Raw genomic sequence first — 11,770 nt, forward strand, 5'->3', positions numbered from 1 at the left:
AGGGGGATTCTGCAGAGGATCCTGCTGGCTGAAAGTGGTTGCCGCTTTCAGCAGAGGCTGTGTGGCCCTTCTGAGTGGTGTACCAACCCCAGGAGTCATGTCTGAGTGAGCACCAGAAGCCCAGGGCCAGGCCTGGTGGGTGGTAATGGGTGGAATGCTGCAGAAGTCAGCTTGGGCTCAGGGGCAGGAGTTTTCTCCAAGGAGAGGGGTTCTGCTCCCCTCTTTGTCTCGCACCCACAGTCCCCTCCTTCGATGGCCATGAGATTCCATTTCTTTGGGGGCTGGACTCTTTATTTTTGTCAGTCTTACCCAGGGAGGGTCTCCAGGTCTGAAGTCACATGTGGCCTAGAACTCAGGTTAGTAGAATTTTCTTGCTCAGTGTTGCACATCTCTTTCAGTTGTACTTGGATTGAATGCCAGTTTACCAGCACAAACAATCCTATCCTATCAAGGAAACGGAGGCACAGAGTTTGTATATCTAATCTGACCCCACAGGGAATCCATGGCAGGAGCATCAGCAAGCATGGTCCCCTGGCCTCACAGCCTGCCTGTAGATCTTCTGATCTGTGGGGCTTGTAGCTGCATCATCGGAGGGGAAGTAGATGGAATGAAGGCCCTGGGTACCAGGAACAGAGGAGGAAGCTTGAGTGTACACTTGGAGCGATAAGCTGCAGAGGGATGGATGAGTCTTGGGGCTCAAGCAGAAAGTGTCCCAGAGATTCTGAGGCAAGAACTAGGGGTGTGAGAGAGTGTTTCCCTCTGCTGCTCGGTCCTGTATAGGGTACACAGGATCCCTGGGAGAGATGGGACTGTCCATTCTCAGAGAAGCCTCCATCCTCACCCTTGCCCTGGAGGGGTATGCCTCTTCACAAAGGACAGGGGACCTCACCCCAAAGCACCAAGGCATGAGTGGTCTGTGTGGCCCTGACCCTCAGCTTCCTCCCTTCCCAGTCTGATGTAGGAGTGTTTCCAAGAAAAATACTGTGTGCCCAAGAGTGGGCAGACACCCAGGGTTCAGGTCTAGACATGTTCAAATTTTGTGATTCTTTAACCACGGATGGAGCCATCTTCCTGCTGTTCTCAGAGGCCATCTCATTTCCAGGGCTCTGGCTTCTCTGTCATGGCTCAGATGGGCAGTGGCTTACAAAGGGGAGGTTTTTTTTTTTTTTTTTTTTTAAATGTGGCTTCTGGTTCATTTTCCTATTGCTGGCATAAAATATTGTGACAAAAACAGCTTCAAGGAGAGCTTTTCTTGATTCAGTTTGAGGCCCTGCCCATGACGACATGGAAGTCCTGACGGCAAGAACACGAGGTGACTGGTCACTCTGCATTTTCAATCAGGAAGGAGGGAGAGATGAAAGCTGATGTAAGGCTTACTTTCTCCCTTTTATGCAGGACCCAAGCCCAGGGGATGGTCCACCTACAGTGGGCGGATCTTCTTGCCTCAGTTAACCTAGTAATCAAACTAATTCCCTATAGGCATGCCCAGAGACCCATCTTCCATGTGATTCTAGATCTCATTAAATTTGACAACTGAGATTCACCATCATAGCTTCCTGCTTCAGCTTCATGGACAGGCCCTTGTTTAGGGTTCCTCTGTGGCCTGCACACCAGGACTGTGAGTGTCAGATCCCATTGCCTTTGGTTGGTACCTCTTAGAAGGGGGCATGGCCAGGCTTCCATGTGTCAAATACCTGCTAGTATAGAGAATGGACAGTGACCACGGAGACTGTCCCTGTGGCCAAAGTGATTTTTCTTTCTCCATCATCATGTTGTAGCTTTGGCAGAGTTCAGTTCTATTTTTCAGATTATTGGTGTATGAGGTTCAGGTGACATGTATATCCAAGCAGATGTCATGACTGTTCAGGGCCGAGTCTTTGCACCATCTCCCCTTGAGGCAAGTTGCTTCTATCTGTGAGTCTGTTGGCTGGTCTCCTACATGCTGGGCACTAAGTGCTTGGCTAGCCTGGCTACGTGCTCAGTCTTGGCCTGTGTGTCTGGTTTATGTGCTACACACAGTAGGCAGCTTAAAACAAGAGTCTCATAGAGTGGAGGCTTAAAGTATGTGGCTTGGCGGTGGTGTTTGTTTTGTTTGAAGGACTAAGCTGTGACCTAGCTTTCTCTTGGTAGATCGGATGGCACTCAACCTCAAGAAATACCAGAGACCTTGGCCCCACTTGACAGTCTGCAGGGCATCTTTCCACTGGGATCTCATTGGGCCCCCAGCATCCCTAGTATAGGACAAGGTGGGAAACCATGAACATTTCATAGCTGGTGTTGAGTGATTTCCAGAAAGATTCCCAATCAGGATCAGGATCAGACCTGGAAGGCTTTTGTTTGGCTCCAGGTTGATATAGCAGAGATGCTGGGAACTTTATTCAAAGCTTTTGAGTAACTTTAAGAGGGAAGATTCTAGATGCATCCTCTTCTATCCATTCCTGACCTTTGAAGGTTTCTATAGGCACCTGCTCATGCCTATAGAACCCTCTGCCTTTGCCACAGATACCTTGGGCAGGGAGCACTTCTGGTGCGTTTTGTATGTACTTCTGCCCGCTGCCCTGAAGGTGGCCTCCAGCCCTCCCAAAGCCTGTTCATCTCTAGCTGTCATTACCTATGGTCCCCAGACTTCTAACTTATTGTGTTGTGGGAAGTTAACCAATGGCCTGTGTTGTTTCTTATATCCATATTTTATGCGGGGGGAGTCAGAACTTGCATTCCGACGTCTAGGCTGCTATCAACACATCTACTCACTTCTAGAAGAGTCTTTAGGGTATTGGTCTCATTCATCTTCGTCGGTCCCCCAGCTAAGATGATGTTCAATAAATATCGATCACTTGATGAAAGTTTCTTATCAGTGCAACACACATCGGTAGTTTCTATTTAGAAAAGAATCCAGCAAAGATGAAGCAAGGAAACCAGTATGTAATAACAACCCTAGACACCACCACTGGCATTTGGCTTCACTGGGGAAACAAACGTGTGTGAAGCCAAAGGCAACTAAACATAGGAGAAGCCAGTTGATTTTCAAGAGACCATTTCTTTAGCATGTCTAAAAAGAACATTCAACCAAGTTGAGTTACTTTAAAACAAATTCTCCCTCCTGTATTTCCTGTATTCTTTAGAGTAACAAACAGGATAAGCCATTGGGACGTTACCAGGTAGCTTAGTGGGTCTGACCCTTACAAAGAGGCTGCCCTTTGGAAAGCAGCCTCTTATTTATTTATTTATTTATTTATTTATTTATTTATTTATTTGTTTATTTATTTATTTATTTTCTGAGACAAGGACTTACTAGGTAGACCTGACTGTATACCCGGAACTATGTAGATCAGGTTGACCTCAAATTCCTCTTACTTTTTTATTTGGCATATGACTCCTTTATACATAGGAGCCCTATGATGACCGCAGAATAACTAATAGCCACTTGTTTCCAGAGGGCATTGAGTCCTCTAGGTCATACTGCCAAGTGGGCACACCTCAGCCATCATGATATTCAAGTGACAGGAAATTGAACGTGGCTGGATTCTTAGTTCAGTCTCTGCCATAGGGCCCCAATGAGATCCATAGTTCATTCCCTTTCTCTGCCTTGGAAGGCAGGACCTCAGTGAGCTCTGTTCACTAACTTTGGCTTGGACTTCCAGGACGCTCAAGTATCCAGGCGCTGTCCGGCGCTCACTCCATGCTGTTTTCTTCCCCAGTAAACTTACAACATCTGAAGGAGCTGGCTGTTTCTACCGGCAGCCTGTCCTCAGAGAGGAGAGACTCCTCACTGGCCTGTTCCCTGGAAAGTGCCACTCTTCCACAGATGGGGGGTGGTGCTGAGGAGGAGCCCGGAGAGTGTCTTGCTGGGGGAGGGCAGGATGTCAAGAGAGACCCAAAAGTATGAGAGGGAGCCAAACTCCACACTTCTCCCCTGGCCTTTTCAGTGTGAGGTGACTTGCCCCAAAGTACACAGACCCTCAGACTGAATCCAGCTCTCTGTTTGAGTAGCACCCAGACAAAGCCTGCCCTCGGGGATGCTCCCCTGCTCCCTCCCACCATGGTAACCCCGGCATTCACTGGACCATGGGAGCAGGCCAAGTATGCATGTGATTGTCTAGGATTCTCTTGTTTCTTCACATTGGCAGACCGTGTTTGAATGTTGCGTACATGTTTTTCTTTCTCATCCTGACATATTTATACCCTAGTTTTGTTTTGTTTTATTTGGCCCGGTGGAGAAGGGATGTGTGTGGGAGGTGACGGAGTGGCCAGGACACCCTTTGTATTAGATTGGTTGTGAATGCCCATCTACGGGTCTTAGAATTTGACCACGGAAGGAAGGGACTTGGAAGCAGTCTTAAAACTGCATGCCAACGTGATCGCGCGGCGTTTTGATTCAGCTATTAGTGAATCAAATGAAGCAGGTATAAAGGCTTCACATACCTCAGGCAACAGTTCCATAAAGAAGGCAGTAAAACACGTAATTAGGCAAATCAAATAAGGCACGGCAACAGCTTTCAAATATTTAGTCACATGCCATTTCCCATTAGTTTACTGTGTGCTTAAATGAGCCTGTGGTTTTATGGCCTGGTTAAAAGGAGAAGCAACTGCAGAAGCATGGCTGTTGAAGGTTGCTTCTTCACACCTCAGGGTGTTGAACAGGGCCACTTACACCTAATGGGAGGGGAGAATAGGACTTCCCAAAGACGGCCCCGGAGAATGCCAGGGTTGCATCAACATCAAGTTCATGAGGCTGCAGCCAGAGGGGTCCTTGGGGCCCCCTGCTCTATTTCCATTTCCGTGAGGTAGATGGTCTCTTGAACAATTACATTACTTTTGTCCAAATCTGCTGCAATGTGACAACCATTGGTCAACCCATCGGTCGCCTTTCTTTGTATAAATAATCAATTCTAATCAGTAATTGCATCTGGGCAACAGTTCAACTCTGCTGTCATCTTTTGGCTCCCAGCATCATGACTCCAAGGGCAGCAATACACTTTACTACTGCAGTACTCAGGGCCAGACAGCGTTTCCTCTTATGCTTACCCATCTGGTTAATATACTGTGTTAATAATATAATTCCATGTTTCAACTCCGTCTCCATCGTACAGAAAAGACAGACCTGGGAGAGTCAGAATCTTTGGGATGGTAACCATCTGAGCTCCTAGAGAGGATGGACCACCTCTCTTAGTTTTATAGCTATGGCCTGGGATTGTTGAAGAGATTTCCTGGGCAATTTTCTTTTTTCTTTTCTTTTCTTTTTTACTAAGGTGCTGGATACTGAACAGGAGGAAGGACTGAGGAGAAAAGTAGGTGTTAGGTCAAAGATAAACCAAAGCTCTTATGCAAAGAGCTTGTAAACCCAGCCTCTGTCTGCACGAGTGAGTGGCCCATGGGAAGGGAACCAGGCCAAGGCAAACAGGTGTGGATACAAGGCTAGCATCGGCAAAGACTGCGCCTCCCTCACCTGCGTCCCTGCTTCTGTACTTGACACTGCGGCACAGTGAGTCTCTTCTCTCGCTCTGGTGTGGCCTACCAATGGGCCTGGGGTATTCTAGACTTAACCGTGGCTCTGCTGTCTAATTTGGCCTTATATCTTCTCAAACCAGATGGTTAAATGTCCAATCATATGACTTATTGAGTAAGACATCCCTTAAGAACCTTAGTTAGATTGAGGCTTATACTACGCACCACTAATCCCAGCTACTGGGGAGGTTGAGGTAGAAGGATGACAAATTCAAGGCCAGCCCGAGCTACAAAGTGAGTCCAAGGCCAGTGTGGACAACTTAGTAAGATTATGTCTCAGAAAATACTAACAACAGCCGAAGCTATAGCTCAGTGGCTAGGGGAACACCCACCTAGCATGCACGTGGCCCTAGGTTCAACCCAAGTAGCAGAGAAAAGAAAAATCAACTTAATTAAAATAAAAGATGTCCGTTCTTAACTATTACCTCAGGGTTGGGTAGGGGTAGGGGTCTGCAGGGACCGATAGAGTGTTCCTGACATCAGAGCATCAGGGGGCTGGTTTAAATCAGATGTGACTATGACATGCTTTTAGGGGCATTTAAAGTGTGACAAGTTCCCCTCTTTTCGATTCTCTCTCTCTTAAGATGGAGAAGGGAAAAAAATTCCATTGTTTCATTAGAAGAAAACGTGACATTTGCTCCTGGTACAAAGGTTTGTGGGAGATGTGCTGTGAAGGAATAAGAATCCTATTAAAATATTTATAAATCGAAACAGCCCCAGAAGCCACATGCTCTATTAGGCCTCTCAGTGTTCTGTTCTGAAAGCCAGATAAATCATCATTCGGAGAGCGAAGATGAGAAGTCCAAACAGACACAAAGAACTCAGAGGGCTGCTGTAAGACGAGGCCGTCCAGGCTGGGAACTCGGCATGGCCGCAGACGGCCCAGGAAGCCCGGGCATTTCTGACTCCTCCAAAGGGAAAAGGAGAAGAAGTGTGTGTTTGGTGCTTCCGGAGAACACCAGGAGGCAACCCGTTGTCTGCCCTGGGCTGCTGATCCTTTACGGGAGAGTGAAGTTTGTCTGACCTGAGCCTGGCAGGGTGGAGGTGGGGCAGGCTAAGACCCCGCCCACCCAGACCAGAGACCCCACCCTGGCCTTGGAGAAGGACTCGTGGACCAGGGACACACTCCTGGGTGTCCAGAGCCTGTCTGCTCACCGGCACAGCTGGCATCACTTCTTCCTGCAGCCATTTCGCCCACCGCACTCCTGGTGCAGGCTGAGGCTCTGCCAGCTCCGTTCTTTGGTGTAAACTCGAGGCCCATCCTGTGCCAGGAGAAATAGCTGAGGTGATCAAGGAAAGAGGTCATGTTTGCTTCTTTATGCCAGGGAGCCATGGATTTCTCAGCTGGGCATCGTGTACCATGCAGCTGGTATAAATTTGAGAGGCCACATCCACACATCGCCAATGGGTTCTACAGTGCAGTTTCTACGGGCAGATGTGTGGTGTTTTTGTTGTTTGTTTGTTTTTTGCTTTTTTTCTGATGTGGGTGGAGTCGATCCCTTTGCTCTGCTTGGAGTCAGTACTAGGACCTTCCTGTCGCCTTCTCAGCACAGCGCCCATGTTCAGCCGAGGGCTTCATCCCCCTCCATGGCACAGGCCAGTGCCCACTGTTGCAGTCGCTACCCAGCTAAGGCCCTGTTTATGTGTCTGGCTGAAAGTTCTGTCTCCTTTTGGGGCACCTGAGGTTTGGTTTTCTTCCAGAAATACGTCAGACCTTCAGTGAATGATAAGCTACTGTCGAGTATATTTGCAGCCTGGGTGGGTGGTCCCAGCTCATGTCATGGTGATCAGATCTCTCTCTGGTCCCTTCTCTGGACACAGTGCTGATCCAAGATCCAGAGGCACTTGCTACCTGGGGGGTGATGGTGGACAACAGGCTACTACATTTCCCCGTTTCATCAGTATGGTGGGTGTTTGGACTTACTGAGAAGAATGTCATCTGGGCAGCCATGATGGAAACTTCTCAGAGACCCAAACTAAAGGTTCAGCAACCCCACTACTGTGAAATGAAGTCAGTGTGTTGAAGGGATATAGGTCCTGACAGGCTCATCCTCGCACTGTTTGTGCAGCAAAGATACAGAGAAGCAACTGGATGTTCATAAAGGGATGAATAGATAAAATCTGGTATATATACACACAGAGGGATATTACTCAACCTTTAAAAAGGAGAGAAGTTCCGCCGTTTTCAAGAACATAGCCTAGAAGAAACTATGCGAAGGGAAGGAGACCAGACACTTAAGGACACTGAGGTCCCATTTAGACATGGTGGTTTGAATGAGAATGTCCTCCAGAGGCTTGACATTTGACTACTTGGTCCCCAGTTTGTTGCACTATCTGGGGAGGCTTCGGAGGTGTGGCCTGATTGGAGGAAGTGTGTCACTGGAGGCTGGCTCTGAGAGCTTCAAGACGGGAGCCATTTCTAATTAGATCTCTCTCTGCTTCCTGCTTGGGGAGAGAGCTAATTATATATACATATGTATATATTTATAGCTAATCAGCTATTCCTGCTTCTGTGACTATTGTCTCCTGCCACAATTCCCTGCCATGATGGGCACCATGAGTCCAAATAAACCCTTTCTCATCTAAGTTGCTTTGGTCATGGTGTTTTATCACAGCAACAGAAGAGCACTGGATACAGAAGCGGAATCTAAAACCAGCTGAGTCCACAGCAAGAGAGGACAGCATGGTGGCTGCCAGGGGCTGGGTGGGGAAGGGTACAAGGGTTCCTGCAGCCCTACTACATGCCAGGGACTCTAGCGCCAGGAGTCATGTTACAGGCTTAAAATTGGCTTAGGGAGTCAATCTCAAGTGATCTCAAGACAAGAAATGCAACCAGGTGAGGGGGTACCCATGTAAATTAGTGCAGCAGCCATTTCACCTGAGTGAGCAATTCAGGAAGCTGCTTGCTGTGTATCCACGAAGACTCAAGTTTGGGTCCCCAGCACCCATGTAGATAGCCAGGCGAAATTGTACTCATTGCTGGCAGGCGAGGAGGGAGGAGGTGGGAGATCGGTGGCTCCCTGGAGCTTGCTGGCCAGTCAGTCTAGCTGATCCAGTGAGCGCCAAGGTCTTGCCTCAAAAAGTCAGGTGGAGAGCAATGGAAGATGGCTGATGCTATTCTCTGGCCTCTATGTCCATGTGCGTCCATGCACGCCCCCACATATAAATCACACAGAATGACTGAACTATATGCATCATTTTATTTGCTATTCATACTTGGAACAAGAAAGGGTGTTTGAAGGCCTGGCACCCAGGGTCCCGTAACCTCTTCTTTGAAGGCGCTTGCCTCCGCGATGCCTTGTGCCCATCCTTTCTTGAGGAGAGAGGGCATTCTTCTTTCTCTTTCGCTGTCTCACTCCTGATGCCTCTTGCTGACTGGATACCCCAGGGACAGCTGCAGGTAACTCTTTCCCAGAAGAGCTGATTGCTGGAATAGCCATCCAGCTCGGTGCTCTGCCCCCCTTGATGACCTAAGTCGAGCCACCGGGGAATGGTGCTTTAATAGAGCCTCCATGCGTGGTCAGCAGCAGCTCTTGGCACATCCTATGGGGATCCAGCACTTGGAGGGACTGTGCCACAGGAAGATGGAGAGGAACACAGTCCGCTGGTGAGTGGCCGGTGGGCAAGTGACCAGGAGCAGCCTGGATTTAGACATGGCTCCACACTTCTTTCAGAATGGCTGGCTGGATCTTGGATGAGAATGTGAGTGTTTTGTCTCCTGTGGTGTCAACAGCCCTGGAATAACTTGTTGCTGTCCGCTTAGCCCAGGACCGCTGGCTCTTATGTGTGGCAGGCAGTGTGGGTCTCTGTTGATGGTAAGGAGGAAGCCAGACCCAGTGAGGCACTGTTTGCCAAACACAAGTGGGAAGCTGTGAGCAGGACCTTGGTGTAAGAGACCTGCAGAGGGAGAGTTGGGCTGAGCAGCCGGTGTAGAGAGAGCTGGCTAGCAAGTGCAGGGAGGTGAGTCCTGGGCCGCAGAGCCTGGCCCCGAAGCTGGGTCAGGATCTTTCTTTTGCAGCCTCCATTTTGCAGGTAACAGGAGGGAATTGCTGCATGGTGGCTGGGCTGTGAGGGGCGCTGATCTCCACACTAGGTTTGGTGCCTGGCTATGACTGAGCAATTGCCAAATAGTGCTCCACTGAGGAGATGGTGTGTCTCTGAGAACCCTCTGGAACACTCCCTCTGACTCTTCCTGAGGCCCTTTCTGTCCTACTATGTGTCCTACCCCAACACCTCCCCATGTGGGGCTCCTGCTTTGGCACTCTGTGTAACTGACCATGTAACTGGGCATACCTGGCCAAGGATTAGAGCTACCAGCCACTGAATGGTAGCCCAGCTGGTAGTTTGTCTGTGACTTCCCTGTGGTTAGCATGGAGCATCTATGGACCAACAGTGCTCTGGTCTTGTGTTCACTTGTTCTTGGGGTAGAGCATCTTCCCAAATGGTAAACAAGTACCAAAAGATGTCAGATCTATGAGGCATCAATGTCCCATCCCAGGCCACTGGGTTCTTCACTTTGGTTGCACATTTAAAGCCATCTGGAATATTCCAGAAAATTGCCTCTGCCAACCTTACTTCTGGAAATGATTTGGTTTTTCTGGGGTGGGACTTATTTGTCATTTTCTAGGTGCTTCTGATGGGTCACCAGGAGGAAGACTCACTGTCCCAGCATTAAGGAGCTCAGGAGTCTGGGAAGGAAATGACCAGCGGTGGAGGGGTTGGCCAGGAGCTACTGGTGGCAGCGTCATATTCTGTCTCCATCAGTGCTCACTGCTTATAGTTAGGGCTTCTTTTGCTGTGATAAAATAAAGCAGCTCGGGGAAGAAAAGAATAATTTCAGTCTACAGCTTATAGTCCATCATCCAGGAACAGCAGGGCAGGACCTCAAGAAGGACCTTGGTGGCAGGAAAGGGTACAGAGGCTGTGGAGAGGTGTCATTTACCAGCTTGCTCCCCATGCATGGCTCAATCTGCTTTGTTATAGCATCCAAGACCACCAGCCTGGGCGTTGTACCACACACAGTGAGTTGGGCCCTCCTACATCAACCATCAATTAAGATTTTTTTTGAGGGGGGAGCCTCTGGAGTAACTTAAAGATACCTAAGCCTGTGCTAGGGAGATGACTCAGTGGTTAAGAGTGCTTGCTGTTCTTGTAGGAGACTCCAATTCAGTTCCCAGCATTCATCCATATGGTAGCTAACAGACACCTGGGGGTCCATCTTCTTCTTCTGGCCTCTCTGGGCACTGCACACATATAATGCACATCCACCCATCCAAACAAGCATTCATACACACGAAATAAAAATAGTAAAATCATTATGGGCTGGAGAGACTGTTCAGTGGTTAAGAGCACATACTGCTCTTGCAGAGGACCCAAGTTTGATTCCCAAATTCCCTATCAGGTGGCTCACAACTGCCTGTAACTCTGGTTCCAGGGACAACTGACTCCTTTGGTCTCCATGGGAACCTGCTCACACATGCACACAACATACAACTTAAAAAAAAAGCACAATAAAACAATAACAACAAAATCTTTAAAAAAATACTGAAGTTAGAATTTGCAGGTTGTTGGAGAATATCCTCGATGGAACCTCAGAGCGGCCTTTCACTCAATTTCTGTGCAAACATCCACCTCACAGTTAATAGGATTTCTCTTATTTTCATCTCCAGCTCCTTCTTGCCTCATCTCGAGTGCTGGAGTGACAGGTGGGTGCCACTGTGCCAGGTATTTGTTTAAGGTTTTGAAGAAGCGCTTGCAATCTTTGCTAATTGATCACCCCACCCCCCACCCCCAGAGTGGCTTACAGTATGTCAGTCCTGTGGTCAGTCCTGGGAGCCTGGGAGGGCATAGCAGCCCTGATTCTGTCCTTTGGAGGCCTCTTTGACTCACTGCCTGTGGACCAGAGTCCTCGTTCCCAGGGCAGAATTCCTTGGCAGTGTCCTGGGAACGTGGTGGCCTCTGGGCTGCATGGTGACAGCTGGTGAGCTGGCCCTCCTGTCACGGAACATTCTTCCTGAGACAGCCTGAGACCACAGAGAAGCAATAGTGTTTCTGACAGAGGAAGCTGGAGGTATGGCTACCTGCTTCCCTAGGAGGACCACCCAGCTTGTGTTCAGAAAGTCCCGTTTTGGCCCTGTCGTCATTGGAGAGCCCTTGTGCAGTGAGGTCCAGCTGGAGACAAGGGCCCCAGGAGTACCATCCTGATGCTGGAGAGTGCAGGTGTACTCTGGGTTCTGTACTCCGTAAGAAGGACTAGATTTCAAGG

Source organism: Peromyscus leucopus, chromosome 3 (genome assembly GCF_004664715.2).
Source record: "Peromyscus leucopus breed LL Stock chromosome 3, UCI_PerLeu_2.1, whole genome shotgun sequence".
In the NCBI taxonomy this organism is placed as follows: domain Eukaryota; kingdom Metazoa; phylum Chordata; class Mammalia; order Rodentia; family Cricetidae; genus Peromyscus; species Peromyscus leucopus.